The sequence below is a fragment of the Triplophysa dalaica genome, chromosome 22, assembly GCF_015846415.1.
Source record: "Triplophysa dalaica isolate WHDGS20190420 chromosome 22, ASM1584641v1, whole genome shotgun sequence".
Lineage (NCBI taxonomy): Eukaryota > Metazoa > Chordata > Actinopteri > Cypriniformes > Nemacheilidae > Triplophysa > Triplophysa dalaica.
Window position 1 is genome coordinate 3,670,898 of NC_079563.1, and position 17,066 is coordinate 3,687,963.

General features: G+C 40.7%; 1 protein-coding gene across 3 annotated transcripts in view; it reads left to right on the forward strand.

Moving 5' to 3' along the window:
- The first annotated feature begins 2,219 nt into the window (after positions 1 to 2,219).
- Positions 2,220 to 17,066, forward strand: part of LOC130411273 (histone-lysine N-methyltransferase PRDM9-like) — a 45,242-nt gene continuing 30,395 nt past the window's right edge. For 2 of the 3 annotated variants that reach the window (XM_056735747.1, XM_056735750.1), the window contains exons 1-2: positions 2,220 to 2,329; positions 2,570 to 2,640. The gene's annotated coding sequence lies outside the window, so the exon portion shown is untranslated. The remainder of the gene's footprint in view (positions 2,330 to 2,569; positions 2,641 to 17,066) is intronic. The other variant, XM_056735748.1, reaches the window with a different exon arrangement.

Genomic DNA, 17,066 nt, shown 5'->3' on the forward strand with positions numbered 1-17,066 from the left:
GTATCGATACTTTAGGATCGATCCGCCCATCCCTAGTCACTACCTGTGTGTTGGACTTAATGCCTGATTATGTCAGTGAATTACCCTTAATAAACTCTTAAATTGTATCCTCAACCTCTCGAGTCCCTGTGCTGATCCTAACACTCAATCTTTTGCTGCACATCAGAACTATATTCTCTGGTTTTACTCATTGTGGTGAATGATTAAGGGGTTTGTATTACTAAATATTTATTATCCTGTGCAACAAGAAGTCATGACTGGACAATGTCATGTGTCTAGTCAATTTGGTGTGGTGAGAAAATGTAAACTAATAGGAATATGCATGAGATATTTTTAAGAATTTCTGGGGGATAATAATTGTGGCCAGTTTGTATTAGAGAAAAACATTTTTATGAAATTTCCCCCCACTTTCAGTTGTTTTACTTCAAGGCAACATTGGAGCCAAAAGAAGAAACAATGCAGATTTATTTTCACAACATTTGTTCCTCATATTTACCAAGGGGGAAATTTATAGTATTGAGAGTTTATTTTAATTCATTTTATCTGTTTTAATATATCTGTACTCTGGAAGCTGTAATCAAAATTCCTTGTGTGTGTGTGCTTGTGTGCGTGTGAGCATACTTGACAATAAAATGTTCATTCACACTATTAATTGGGTGTTCTGTGTTCTCTGATATGGCTGATTCCACATCTTTGTTTAAAATGCATATTTCCTTTGTGTTATTGTTTCTAATGTAATTGTTTCATTTGTGTATTACATATCTAATCGTTATCATGAATAACCACTATATGGAATAAGCGTATAAGGAATGACAGTCTTCCTCGACATTGTTGTTAGGGCTCACCTCTAAAGGAGGTTGCGAAGTTGATGAGCGAGGCTTTCGTTACCGCTAGGTCAGTGCACGTTTACAGATGAATGAATTTTTACAATAAAACAAAGGCACACATAACCACATTAATAGTCATAACAAGGATTACAAGCTATTATGACAGCGAGTGTCAACATGACAACACACCTTTACACCAGTAGCCACCATAAGCCAAAAGACGGACATAGACGCAAGATTAAAAAAAACGCTCACGGAAGATGGAAAAACTAAAGTAGAGGAAAACAAGGCGAGAAATCGCAGAAGAAGATAATGAGAAATAGTTTCGTTCAGAAAACGGCTTTGGGCAAAACTGCAACCGCACTTACAAAGGATACAGTCAGGCTTGAACAGACGGAGAGGCCAGCGAGGTGAGTCATGTTAATAGTAATGCGTTCTATTTGCAAGATGTAAAGAGGTTTGGAACACTCCAATATTAGGTAACATTAAATAATATTATATTCTGTTTTCTATTTTTGGACTATATATCATTTCCTTGTTGATCTAAGACTTTCATTCCAGGATTTAGCATTTGAATAGCCATTGATCCAAACAATAAGAGAATATAATTGTCTTATTTCAGGTATAATTAATATATGCCACTCTTGTTGACGATTTTCTTTGCATGTTTAGCCTTAACAGATTATTCACACTGTGTTGATTCACAAACTTGACATGCTGATTTGGATGACAAAATAATGCTCAATAAACAAGAAGCTGAGCCTACATGTTGAGGGGCTGCAATACATGAAAAAAAAATGTTTGTTTAGCACAACACACTTTGACCAACCTGCCCCGATGCACACTGAGCCATATACTTTAGACTGGATAGGTGGATAGGGTTGGTAGCTTGGGAGCTCCTTCCAACTTATTGTTGATATATCTTAAGGTTTATGTTTTAAATGTTATTTTTAGGTTAAAACTTATCCTTAAGTGTATCACATCAAAATGATTATCGCAGACAATATTTCTTATACGATCATTCGCTATTAGCCCTAAGACCTAATACGTTACCAGTGGCTAATGTTTCAGACGTGTGTGTACCACTGGGTACAGATGAGGAAACTTTAGATCTTCAGTCGGGGCAGTCAGTGCGTCTGCCAGAACGTAAAACAGCGCTGGAAACATCCAGAAAATAAATTGCTGGAAATAAATTGCCTGTTAAAGCATAATACGTATTAATGCGGTAGTTTGACACGTTTTGTCACTTTTGGCCTTCCATATGACACGCGCGGATCACGGCTAGACTCTCTCTGTATAAAGCACCGCCCCATAAAATCGTCAGCCTATATCAATTGATTGATTGGCTCATTTTACTCGAAGGCGGGACTTCCTTCGCTAGATCGGCCATACTGAGCGATGAATTCTCTCCCCATTCATGCAACAACACTCCTGCAGCGTGTTAATATCTGCTATCTGTGTTTATGATCATTCTGTCTGATCATCAGAGACCTACAAGAGACGTAAGACTCATTTACTTCAGATTATTTTATCGTATAATGTTCTTTATTAGTAAATGTGTCATGTTTCAACATCAGTTCAAGTTAACATTGTCTCAAATGGAGTTTATACAAGTTTTGTTAGTGTGTAAATCTTTCTGTTGTAACAGATGAATGCACGTTTAATATGAGACACGCGTTGGTCAGCGTTTCCTAAATGTGTGTAATGGACGCTATATTGTGTATTGTGTGTTTTATAACTAGCTACTGGTGTGTTCAGACTGTGTATTCTGTGGTTCACACACAGGACAGAGTGAGCACCGCTGATAATACAGGTATGTTGATATGTATTTAAAGAAACACTGTATTGATGTTGTATTTCTATGTTGTAGGAATAATTCTATATTTAGCAAACGAAAGAGAAAAAGATTTTCACAATTTGTCACTGAGCTAACTAGTAGTTAGTGGTTAAGTATGGAATCAGAATTGTTTCATTATTCTGTATAAATATACTACGATTCTCAAATAAATATAGACAATTTCACAAACATTTTTTAAATCCACATATGCACAAAAAGCGAAACAAAAAATACATGTTAGACGTTCCACAAAAATAAATGTAATTCACAAATAAATACAATGAGATTTGCAAATAAAAAATATTTACAAATGTATTTTAATTTTATTTATTTGTAGGTCGCTTTCTGCGCATTTGTGAATCGCTTTCTGTGCATTTGTGGATCAGTACACACATTTGTGGATCAGTACACACATTTGTGGATCAGTACACACATTTGTGGATTGCTCTCTGTGCATTTGTGGATTTTGAAACATTTCTAACGTCAAATCGTGCGCACAATCCACAATTAGGTGGACTCCGCCCACTATCTACGCAAGCCAATCGGTTAACTTCCTCTTTTGTTGTCCAAAAGGCCACGTTCTAACTTCAGCCAATCACGTTTTGCTATGCACTAAGATTCAGGGAGCTAACATGGCGACTAGTGGCGGTCTAAATTGTGTTTTATACTAAGAAATGAGAATGGCCTCTTCTTTATACTATGTAATGATTGCTTGTGTTCATATACATTGTCCGTATTGTTACATATATGCTGTATATAAACGTTTATGACTTGATAACAGCGTGCACGGACTGGAGTGGAAAATCCCGGTGACTAGGGAGTCGGGACTGATTTGTGTTTATGTTCCAAAGGGCTAAATTCCGATTTTTTTTTTTGCAACTGTCGGTGTACTACCAGCACAACGATGGCAGAATTAATGTGGGGGAAATCATCAGCATTTTGAATTTCTATGTCATTCATAATTCAAAATAAAACGTCATTTCTACAGTCATCTCGGTTCATCCCATTCCTGAATGATCTCTGCTGCTATCGGATCTGTTAACTGTCTAACTCTCTGCCATGACAAAGGATGTCGATCCTTTTACTATGATCTTGTGCACACAGTATATTCTTAAATCAACCCCAAAAGTACGATAAACGTCTCCATTTTACCTGGTGATAAAAAACTAATTATTGTTAGGTTATAATTATATATATATTGCTGCCTTTTAAATGACATATAGGACAGCTTTAAAATACTGTTTATTTCAATTATTTAATGGCAAATAAAAGCACAACGGGTGCATTGAGAATGCAAGGGAGGCAACACAACTTCTTTGATGAAAAAAAGTATGAAGCAAAATATGAAACTGCCAAATAAAAATGAATTGAAGCCAATTGTACACATGAATGAGTTCTCCATACAAATGCACAAAAGGCACTGGACATTAGTGGGTATTTCAGTAAAGCCATTTTCATACAGAGATCCCCTGAAAATATGCGGAAGGTGTCCCGGGATCACGGGATCGGTTGATTTTGGTGTACGATGCCAGTGACCTGCAATTAAAAGGCAATTATTTTGTTTTACTTGATTTGTTTAGAAAAAAACAAGCATGCTCAGGTAGGCTCGAATCAGTCTGTTAACAAAAAAATGGCTTTTCCGCGTCATGTACATCAAGAGACGTACTTTTAAAGATTGCTAAACGTTCAAGTTAATTCAAGTGCTCTAGCATTGTAATTTTGTGTTGATCGATGAAGTCATTTAAAACTTGCTGCATATAGAGGCGACATAGCCTATTCTCTCTCAATTTCAGTGAATATGCTCGGGACACATACAAACTCCGAATACTACAGCGGATATTTCGTACTGCTGAGCCAATCACTGGTAGACTACTGTTATCACTGCAAGAACTTTACTCATCCAGAGTGAGCGAGTAAAATGGCTCGCAAGATCTCGCTGGACCCCTCACACCCAGCACACCATCTCTTTGAACTGCTGCCGTCTGGTCAGCGCTACAGAGAACTGAGCACCAAAACAGCCAAACATAGGACAAGTTTCTTTCCTCAGGCCATCAACCCCATGAACAGTTGAACAGTTAAATGCAATAACTTGCACTGTGCAATAAATATGTGCAATACTAAACTACTCACTCACACTTATATTTATTTATTATACACATGTTACTGATTTAATATATAATATAGCTATCCCATTACCTTACACAATTTTTATAGCACCTATAACTTGTATATATGGCACATGCATAAAATATAGCATCCGGTTCTCTTTTGACATGTATTGGGTTTTTTTCCTATGTGTATTGTCTATTACATATTCATTTTTATTATTTTGTTGCCTGTGTCTTGTCACTTTATGTGAGCTGTTTAGTAAATGTATTATACAACTACTAGTCTACAGTTGAAAGAAAAAGTATGTGAACCCTTTGGGCTTACTTGGATTTCTTCATAAATTGGTCATAAAATGTGTTCTGATATTCATCTAAGTCACAACAATAGAGAAACACAGTCTGCTTAAACTAATACCGCACAAACATTATACGTTTTTATTGAACACAACATGTAAACATTCATAGTGCAGGGTGGAAAAAGTATGTGAACCTTTGGGTTTAATAACTGGTTGACCCTCCTTTGGCAGCAATAACCTCAACCAAACGTTTCCTACAGTTGCAGATCAGACCTGCACAACGGTCAGGAGAAATTTTGAATTCCTCTTTACAAAAGTGTTTCAGTTCAGCAATATTCTTGGGATGTCTGGTGTGAATCGCTCTCTTGAGGTCATGCCACAGCATCTCAATCGGGTTGAGGTCAGGACTCTGACTGGGCCACTCCAGAAGGCGTATTTTCTTCTGTTGAAGCCATTCTGTCGTTGATTTACTTCTATGCTTTGGGTCGTTCTCCTGTTGCATCGTCCATCCTCTGTTAAGCTTCAGTTGGCTGACAAATGGTCTTACGTTTTCCTGCAAAATGTCTTGATAAACTTTGGAATTCATTTTTCCATCGATGACAGTTATCCGTCCAGGGCCTGAGGCAGCAAAGCAGCCCCAAACCATGATGCCCCCACCACCATATTCCACAGTTGGGATGAGGTTTTGATGTTGGTGTGCTGTGCCTTTTGTTCTCCACACATAGTGTTGTGTGTTCTTTCCAAACAACTCAATTTGGGTTTCGTCTGTCCACAGAATCTTTTGCCAGTATTGCTGTGGAACATCCAGGTGCTCTTTTGCAAACTTCAAACGTGCTGCAATGGTTTTTTTGGACAGCAGTGGCTTCCTCCGTGGTGTCCTCCCATGAAGTCCATTCTTGTTCAATGTTTTCCTTATTGTAGATTTGTCAACAAAAATGTTAGCATGTGCCAGAGATTTCTGTAAGTGTTTAGCTGACACTCTAGGATTCTGCACTGTGCTCTTGCAGTCATCTTTACAGGATGACCACGCCTAGGGAGTGTAGCAACAGTGCTGAACTTTCTCCATTTGTAGACAATCTGTCTTACCGTGGACACATGGACATCAAGGCTTTTAGATATACTTTTGTAGCCCTTTCCAGCTTTATGCAAGTCAACTATTCTTGATCGTAGGTCTTCTATTTCTTGATCGAGCTCTTTTGTGCGAGGCATGGTTCACATCAGACAACGCTTCTTCAGAACAGCAAACTCAAAACTGGTGTGTGTTTTTTATTGGACAGACCAGCTTTAATCAACACATCCAATCTCATCACATTGATTGGACCCCAGGTTGGCTGACTCCTGGCTCCAATTAGCTCTTGGAGAAGTCATTAGCCTAGGGTTTCATATACTTTTTCCACCCTGCACTATGAATGTTTACATGTTGTGTTCAATAAAAACATGAAAACGTATACTGTTTGTGCGGTATTAGTTTAAGCAGACTGTGTTTCTCTATTGTTGTGACTTAGATGAAGATCAGAACATATTTTATGACCAAGTAAGCCCAAAGGGTTCACATACTTTTTCTTTCAACTGTACTTACGCTGCTGCCACTAAAGACTATGCTTGCTATTGTTAAAAAGTTTGTATGAGGGGTGTGTGGAGTCAATCATGATATTTCTTGCCTTGTTTATCACTCTCGAATCGTACAGGTTCTGAAGTGTGGGCACCAATAATCTTCTCAGCACTACGAACTGTCTGTTTTAGTCTTTGTTGGTCTGATTTGGTGGCCAAGCCATACCAAACAGCTATTGAAGTGCACAGGACAGATTTAATGATCACTGAGTAGAACTGGACAGTAGCTCCTGTGGTAGGTTGAACTTTCTCAATTGAGGGGGGAAGTATAACCTCTGCTGGGCCTTCTTTACAATGGAGTCAATGTGGGACTCCCACTTCGGGGCCTGAGAGATGGTGGAGACCAGGAACTTGAATGACTCCACAGTATCCACAGTGCTGTCCAGGATGGTGAGGGTATGAAGTTATGGAGGGTTCCTTCTGAAATCAACTACCATCTCCACTCTCTTGATGCATTCAGCTCTAGGTTGTTTTGACTGCACCAGGCAGCCAGCTGAGCACCCTCCTTTCTTTAAGCAGATTCATCCCCGTCTTGAATAAGGCCAATGACTGTGGTGTCATCTGCAAACTTCAGGTGTTTGAGAGAAGGGTCTGTAGAAGTGCATTTGTTTGTGTAGGGTGAAAATAGCAGAGGAGAAAGAACACATCCTTGAGGAGCGCCGGTGCTGATGGATATGTGCTGGATGTAAATTTTCCCAACCTCACTAGAAGCTGCCTGTTCGACAGAACGTTTATAATCCACTGACAGGTAGAGGTTGACACAGAGAGCTGGGTAAGCTTGGGCAGAAGGAGATCCGCAAGTCAAGATCAAGAATATTTCTGGTGATGTCCTTCAAATGGGCTAGTACAAGTCTCTCAAACGACTTTATGACCACATATGTTACAGCAAGAGGCCTATAGTCATTAAGTCCAGAGATTTTGGGTTTCTTCTGTACAGGGATGATGATGGAGCGTTTGATGCATGAAGGGACTTCACACTGGTCAAAGATCTGTTTAATATATTAGTGAAGGTGGGCGACAGCTGCTCCTTAACAGAGATAGGGTCTGGGCGGATGAGGAAGGTGAGCTAATAGCAGGGCTACTGCAAGGCAATTTCTGTGCCATCAATACATTTCCCTTTACAAATACGTATCTCATGCATGCTTTGCATCGGCTGGCCGTCCGCTCTGAAAAGGAGAAGAAAACTGTGCGAACGGTGGTTTCCCATCATTCTTTTAGACATGACGTAAAAAATAATGTTTGTATTAGGGATGGATCAATACTACTTTTGCCCTACCGACCTGATTCCGATGCTTGAATTCTCGGTATCATCCGATATCGATCCTGATCCGATTCGAAATTTTCTTGATCAAAGTAGAGTTGCATATTTTAACTTTTATTGCTCATGCACATCCTTGACACAAAATGACGCTTCTACATTAATTAAAGTCATGCGTTACTTAATGCACCCGCTTCACTCACAAGCATCCCGGATAGTTCAAAACAGTTACAACACAAGAGATATGTTATGTGTTTAAATCATAGTTAACTGCATCCATCCTAAAGTTAAAAAAGAAGAGTTATTGTGTATGAATGACGCATAACATAGACCGCTTCCAGTGCTTGAATCTAATAACGTTACACTCAGCGAGTACCGTCTCCGGCAAAATGCATTTTAAACAAAACTGCAGTCTATTATTTAGTGATTATGAAGAATATTGAAAACTTTGGAACGGGTAACATCCCGACTTTTCCCGGACACACGCGTGCTGGATTGAGATTGACAGATGACCGCACCAGCGGAGGTCAGAGTTTTTTTTAGAACTAAAAGGTCAGAGCATTTACCAGATTCCTTAATCAAATGATCAGAGTCCAGGTTATCTGAAGATCAGTATACCACATCTCTACAATGTTCTCCATGGAATTAATTCACAATATTATTTGTGTATGTGGCTACAACATTGCTGGAACGTTACAAAAAATTCTGCAAAATGCAACGTTGCCAAGACGTCCTCAGAACTTGGTCACAAGCTAATGTCACAGTGACCAAATGGCCCAGATAGTACATTGTAGTGTACATCTGGCAGACATCTATTTGATGTTTTCATTTTAATCTAAATGCAGGGCTATAGACTAACTTTTTGCACTGGTTGCACTGGTGCGCCTAAGCACAAAAGTTAGGTGCATCCAAATTTTTGACGGCATCGCATTTAAAATTTATCTGGTTTTACCAGTTCACTTTTTGTTAAATGTCCCTAAAGGCAAAATGTACTTGTAAATGATTAACTAACAATCTGGTCAACACGAAGTTCTTTATTTGAAGCACAAATCTACAAGATAACTTATTGAAAAAGTGTTGGTGCTTAAAGTGCTTCACTGAGCTGAAATTTAAACTTAAAAAATATCAAGATAAATGGACCAGGGCTTAAAGGCTCCGTGAAAGAGCGTTGCTTATGATTTTCAAAAGGATGAGGCCTTAAATTACGTTAACCCCGAAAAAGTTGTAAATTGTTCTTTTCATCTAATCTCATCATCCCCTGCTACATTCACTCTGTTTAACTGAGGGCATTAGGCTTCTCGGCTCTTTGTCTGAATGCAGCACACGCATCTTCAGCTGTACCCACCAGAGGTTGCACTATACTTTTTTTATTGTGTGTCCTTTTGACTGACAGGCTCGTAAACAATCTGTTATTATCTATTATTACCCGTGACTATGGTGCAAGGTCGTGTTAGGTGGTAACACGTGTCATCACGCTGTACTTTCGTCTCGGAACTTGTATTTTAATATCGGATGCCCAATTAAGCCGTTGTTGTTTATATTCATTTATATATTCAATCTTTTAATTTTTATGTTCATATGTGATTAGATCTATGAAAAGCCAACACATGGAGCAAATTTATAAACAATTTTTGATACCATATTCAAGTCCTTTCCAAAGTGCTTCCTTCGCAAGCGGCTGGATGGGACGGACGGCTCACTGACCTGCTCCTGGGTTAAGGTGGGGGAGCTGCCATCCAGGAGGGACCGAATGAGTCGTTGCCTTCGGCCAGAGCCTGCTGCCGTCCGCAGTGAAAGGAAGCAGCAGGAAACGGGAGACTCACTGCTGGCTGCCCTCAGCTCGAGGAGCCAACGCCGGCCGCCAGGGGGCGGAGGATCGAGGCGTCCACCGAGCGTCCAGTACCGGACCAGATTTTCCCTCTCTCCCCTCTCTTGTCCCTGTCGCTCATGGTGCCTCCCTCTCTGTTCTCTCGTCTCGTCGGTGCATACCCCCAGGGGCTGCGGACGCCGAGACTGGCTCCCCGGGGGGGAGTAAGCACAGTCTCGGTGGTACCACCCGGCCTGTGAAGGGCGATGGGGGTATGTAGCAAGGAAGGCGGAGCGAGAGCCGTCAGACAAAGGAGCGGGGCTGAGGGCGTGGGTGATAATGGCTATCAGCTGTGCGCACACCGGCTCCGCATTCCTGACAGTGGAGATCGGAAGCTTAAAAGAACGAGCTGACAGAAGGTACGAGGAGAGAGGACCGGGTGGAAGCCTATAAACTCTATACTGTACTAAACCGTTTGAATAAAACGAAAGTAAGAAAAAAGGTGTAGCGCACATTTAAAGAACGAGAGCTCTTCCATTATCACTACAAAAGGAAAATAACAAACATGACGGACAACAACTAATAAGCAGTGAAGCAAGTTTTACGTTGTTTATCATGTGCATAGTGTCTGGACTTTTGATCATCTCTTGTATGTTTTGCGATCGCGGTCCGGCTCGCGTGAGCAGCGGAGATGTGATAACTCCTGGTGCTGTAGACTTTGGGTGCCATAGTTTACACTTGACTAGCGGGAAATTTGCATTGATGCTCCTTCATACTTCATGTTATGTGGTTTACTTTGAAAGGTGAACTGTCTTTCCCGATTCCCAGCACGACATCCGACAGGTTTTCCCAGATCGCATCACATATGTCATTAATGACATGGTTTTTATACAACTCATTTAGACCGAAATAATCATTTGGCCTAAGCCAGGTTTCAGCAAGGCAAAACTGTTGTCTGTGATCATTTCATTTACAATAACTGCCTTTGGATTTAGTGATCTAATGTTAAGTAGCCCAAACTTTAGGCATTGGTTTTGGTCATTAAATATATTGTCTTTGGGTTTAATCATGAGAAGGTTTTTTCTCTGACTTTTACATAAATTGTTATTTGTTTGTATCATTCGGGGGATAGACACAGTCTCTATGCATTTGGGAGCATTAACATTCTTAACAGTTGGGTGAGAGGAACATAGACCATGGTTAAAATGTGTATTTACTAGTCAAATGGTGCGTAGCGTCTTTGAGATTTTATTGGACAGAATTTCCGCTCCAATGCTGCTGGGGTGCAGCCCGTTGGGCAGAAAAGCCTTGGTCGCTCCCAAAACAGATCAAAATTATTTACAAAGAGAAGCTTCTGTTCAATACACCATGACGTAGGAGATGGGAGCATATAAAAGGAACGAGCGACCGGACCGTCGAAGAGAGAGGACCGGGCCCGAACTTGTGTTATGTTTGTATTTGTATTTATATTATGTTTTGTTCGCCGGCGGTCGTCCGTGAGGGGCCGCCGGCTGGTATATTATTTTATTAAATGTTTAAAATGTCTTCCGGTTCCCGACTCCTTCCTTCCATTTTATTGAGATGTGTTACAGTAACGTTAAACACAGATCTGAATCATAAGCCATTAGTGGTGTCATAATGAGAACAGTGGGTTAAGTAGTAAGGGCAATATTCAGAAACTAAAGGCTGGAAATGCTAACAGCCTGAGTGCTGATAGCGAGTGATCGTATAAAACAACGGTATCTGTGCGTTATATGACGATATTTGGTATGGAATATACTCAACTGTGAGTTATCAATTTAGAACATAATATTAAGAAAATAACAGGAATAAACAATATATTTAGAAAAAGTTTGGCGGAGCTCTGTCTCAAACCACCAATATTGACCTCTAGAAGAAGTCTGTAATATGTGTATGATTTAGAATGGATTGTGTTCACAAATGTTCACACGCTAATCCACAACAAACTCCACCACGACTGGAGCAGGATGTTTGTCAGTGTCAAGTGACAACTCTTGTCATAAAAACTCCCAGTGTGACAACATGCATGTTGTGCTTTTGCTCATCAAAGAAATAAATTTAAAATAAAAAAAATTCTAAAATACTGTTAATACGTTAGTAATAATATTATTTCGTCTTATCTGTCCGTTTTTATGGTAAAAAGAGCATTTTAGAAAGTCAACGTTATGAAAAATGATTTTAGTATCAACCGAATATATCTATATAGGTGCACGTGCGGCAAATATGTCAAAATGCAGAGTTAATAGCAAGATAAACAAACTGTAACACCCCAGAAATAACGTTACATGCTAATGTTAAACACAGACATAAATAATCACACTTACAGGTTGTGATTCGGTGGAGCTAACAGGTCCAAATAGAGTTGGTATTTCCCACTTTCAATTATAGTCGTTTCACATATCCTGTAGTGAATGTGCCAAGATTATTAAACCAATCTTCGGTGAAATGAGTTCGCACAGCTAAACCCTGGGCTTATACTCCTTTGGTATCATTTGAAAAATGAACTGTAACCAATTTTCCCACAGACATTCTTCCTTTGGAAGTTTAAATAAGACAAGACTTCGTTTCACACCGTAGAACACAGGTTCTAGACATGATACATATACACGCATCACGAACTAGCAACAGTGTTTGGTGGAGGAGAAATAAGTCTCAGCAAAACGTATGCGGGGACTATGTATAGTGACGTAGATATGCGAGTGTACTAATCCACGTCTCGTTTGTGTGATTCAGAGACGACTCCCATTTTTACAAGCAAATAACTTTATTTATTCACTTTCGGACTTACAACTTGGCAGACAGCTTACTTTCAAACACGGCAACATAACAGACTGCATGAAATGTCATTTTCATGATCTCATGCTAGGTACTCTTTAAGAAAAGGGCAAAAATACCAGTGGACTACATGCATAACACATGGCCAAATCATGTAAATACTAACAATGCCTATGCATTACAAAAATCACCACTTATCATGTAACCATAAAGTCGTAATTATGCAATCCAGTCAAAAAACATGTATATTATAGTTAAACCATGGGGGAATTTTCTTACGAAAGAAAGATACAATACTCACTCGTCAGATAATAATGTGGTCAATTGGATACAGTGAAACCATTCCTTGTTAAAGTCTTTTTTCCAGATTGAAAGTAAACTTTTTAACAATTGACCATGGGATTTGAAAACTTCTACAGACGCAACCAGGCGAATATACAAGGGAAGGCTGTTCCATAATTGTGGCCCTTCTAATGAGAAAGCTTGGTTTCCTTTTGCCTTCTCTTTTGACTGACGAGCAGTCAACAACAATTGATTTCCTGATCTCAGTACCCTAGCTGAAGTATAAGAGCCTAGGAGATCATTGATGTAAATTCGGGAGTGGTTGTTTAATGCTTTAAAAACCCATAATATAATCTTATAATCAATCCTAAACTTGACTTGAAGCCAGTGGAGAGCTGATGGCACTGGGGTGATGTATTCCTTTTTATAGTGCCAGTCAAAGGCCTGGCTGCAGCATTCTGTACACGTTGTAGCCGAGAGAACTGGTGTTGAGAAATCCCCACCTACAGTGAATTACAGTAGTTTTTTGCGAGGTAATGAAAGCATGGATAACAGTCTCCAGATCTTTCAAACTCAGAAAAGGTTTTAGTTTAAAGATTGGTTCTAAGATGCACTTCCCCGAAACCCCACCTCACACTCCAACCGGTTTAGTAGAATCTAATGATACAGTGTTAAAAGATGCACTGAGATCTAACATAACTCGTTTTGCGGACTTGGCGGAATAAAAAAATAGATTATTTACCACTTTTAACAGAGCTGTCTCTGTACAGTGTCCCGCTCCGAAACCAGATTGGAATTTGTAAAGGAGATAATTTCCATGCAGAAGAGGGGAGATTTTGAGTCAGAACCACCTTTCTCTAGATCTGTAGCCTCCAGGCCTGTTTATTTCAATAGGGGAGAAACCACTGCTTGTATAAGAGAGGAAGGAACACATCCCTGAGGTAAGGAGCTATTCACAATAGAGAGTGTGATGTTATGAGTTCATTTGGTTAAGAACTCCATTACCCAGCAGGCTAGAGGTCGGGTGGTTCGGGTCCTAGAGTGAAAGAGGAAAAACCAACGATCATGTCTCGTCTGTTTATTTAAGTCAAGCAAGACAACACATGGTGTCAGAAGTGGCCGTGAGCAGCTACGGACGGAATATTTGCCACGGGAGAGCCTCGGGGAAAATAAATAAAAAAAAAAAAAAAAGTCTCCGGTCGCCTGAGTGAAACGAGCTAACAACGCAACATGCTAACGGAGTTTGCTACAGCGTGTGATGGCTACGAGTGGCAGTGGAAGTGAAGCGGGGGACGTGGGACAGATCGAACAAGTAGAAGAGGATCTTGTGCCCGAATCGGAGGACAACCAGCAACAGGAGAGGGCTGTGTAAATCCTGGTACCCCGACGTGCAGTAATGGATAAGCTAAGTCCGCCCACTTCCATGCAACTGACTGGTAATCTTGCTGATAACTGGAAGCGTTTTAAGCAAAGATTTAATATATATCTAGCGGCAAGCGGAGCAGGGGGAGATGATGAAAAACTGAAAGCTCACATATTTTTGCATGTTATGGGAGAAGATGCTTTGGACATATATAATAGCGTTCAGCTGGATGAAGCTAATCTGACGCTAGCTGGGCTAATGATAAAATTTGAAGAGTACTTTGTGCCTAGTCAGAACGTGACCTTTGAGAGGTACAAGTTTTTCACCCATGACCAAAAGCAAGGAGTACCTTTTGATCAGTATTTAGCACAGCTTCACACACTAAGCAAAACATGTGAATTTGGCACCCTGAGAGATTCACTAGTGAGAGACAGGATCGTTTGTGGCACAGTGGACAATGGACTCAGAGAAAGGCTGCTCCGAGAGACTGGACTTACACTAGACAAGTGTGTCACTATGTGCAGAGCAGCGGAAACCACTCGAGCACAAGCAAAAGAGCTTTGCAGAGGTGAGACGCAAGTGCATGCAATACATAAAGAACAGAAAAAAAAGAAAACATTTACCAAGCAAAAAGACCAGAGAGAGATAGCTGCAGAGTTCAAATGTGGTAAATGTGGAGGCAGTCACAAGCCAAAATCATGTCCTGCATTTGGAAAATCCTGTAACAACTGTGGAAGGAGTAATCACTATGCAAGATGTTGCAAAGCAGCTTCTAAACAGAAAGTTCATGCAGTTGATGAGGAAGAAGAGGATGATGAAGAATTCATTGTGGATGTGGTGCAGGCTGGAACTACTGAAAAAGAGGAATGGATTGTGCCAATCGAACTGAATGAGACCATAATACCATTCAAGCTAGATACAGGTGCCCACGTAAACTTGCTATCTTTTGAAGACTACAAAACATTGAAGGTGAAAAGCAAAATTCATCCTATAAAAACAAAAGTGACAGGATACACTGGAGAACGCGTTCCTGTTAAAGGTGGATGCACTGCAACCTTCAAACACAGAGGCCAACAGATAAGAGCACTGCTACTGATCGTGGATACGAGTGCACAACCAATCCTGGGACTCAGGGCATGTACAAGGCTCAATCTGGTCAAAAGAGTGTTTGTAGTGACATCATCAGATACTGCAAATGATCATGACTCGCTCATGGAGGAGTATAAAGATTGCTTCGAAGGACTGGGATGTCTACCTGGAGAACACAAAATACGTGTCGATAAAAGCGTGTCTCCTGTTGTGCATCCTTGTAGGAAAATCCCTTTCGCACTGCGCGAAAAATTGAAAGAGGAACTAGCGCGCATGGAAAAACTAAAGGTCATCAAGAAAATAGATGAGCCAACTGAATGGGTCAGCTCGCTGATTGTTCTGCAAAAGAAAACAGGTGCTCTGAGAATGTGCTTGGACCCAAGGGACTTAAACAAAGCAATCAAAAGAGAACACTTTAAGTTACCAACCAGAGAAGAAATCATGGCACAGTTTGCTGGAGCTAAATGGTTCAGTAAACTAGACGCTTCGTAAGGTTTCTGGCAGCTAAGGCTGGACGAGGAGAGCTCGAAGCTGTGCACATTCAACACGCCTGAGGGCAGGTACAGGTTTCTTCGTCTGCCGTATGGTATCTTATCAGCGCCTGAAGTCTACCACAAGACTATTCACATGATTTTCGAGCACATACCAGGAGTGGAGACAATGATGGATGACATCATAGTCTGGGGATCGACTCGAGAAGAACATGACGAGAGACTGAGACAAGTGCTAGACAAGACAAGGGAAGTGAATCTGAAGCTTAACAATGACAAATGTGAGTTTGGAGTTAAAACACTTACCTTTGTTGGAGATGTTGTCAGTGAAGAGGGGGTGAAGCCCGACCCGAGAAAAACGTCAGCAATCAACAACATGGAAAGACCAAACAACAAAGACGAGGTCAGACGTTTTCTGGGGATGGTCACCTATCTCGCCAAGTTTGTTCCACAGCTGTCAGCACAGTCAGCACCTCTCAGGAGTCTTCTCGAACAAAAGAATGAATAGATCTGGTCACATGAGCAGGAACAATGCTTTGTAAAATTGAAACAGACTCTGACACAAGAGCCTGTGATAAAGTACTATGACCCAGAGAGGAGAACAAGGATCTCAGCAGATGCGTCACAGTACGGCCTGGGAGCCGTGCTGCTGCAGCAACACGATGAGCAGTGGCTACCGGTCGCATATGCATCCAGAGCCTTGACAAGCGCAGAGTCCAGGTACGCACAAATTGAAAAGGAGCTGTTGGCGAGCATGTATGCATGTGAACGCTTTCACCAATACGTCTATGGTCAAGCTTTTGAAGTAGAAACTGACCATAAACCTCTGGTGTCCATTATGTCTAAATCTCTGAATGACTGTCCTGTGCGGATACAGCGCATGCTAATCAGGCTGCAAAAATATGACGTGCACATGATATATACACAAGGGAAATACATGTACACAGCCGACACCTTGTCTAGAGCAGTGGATAAGGAGGAAGAAGCAGACAGCGAGAAAAGTGCAGAAATACAGGCATATGTGGACATGGTTGTGACGTCTCTGCCAGTAACAGCTGACAGAACAGAAAAAATACGGAGAGAGACAAATGCAGATGAAACAATGAAAGAACTCAAGCTAACAGTACAGACAGGATGGCCTGAAAACAAAAAGGACTGCCTCACGAAAATACAAGACTACTGGAACTGCAGAGCAGAGCTCACCGTGGTGGATGACATAGTGATGAAGGGGAGCAAGTTTGTTATTCCATCCTCACTACGTAAACAAATGCTCCAAAAGATACATGAAGGCCATCTCGGAG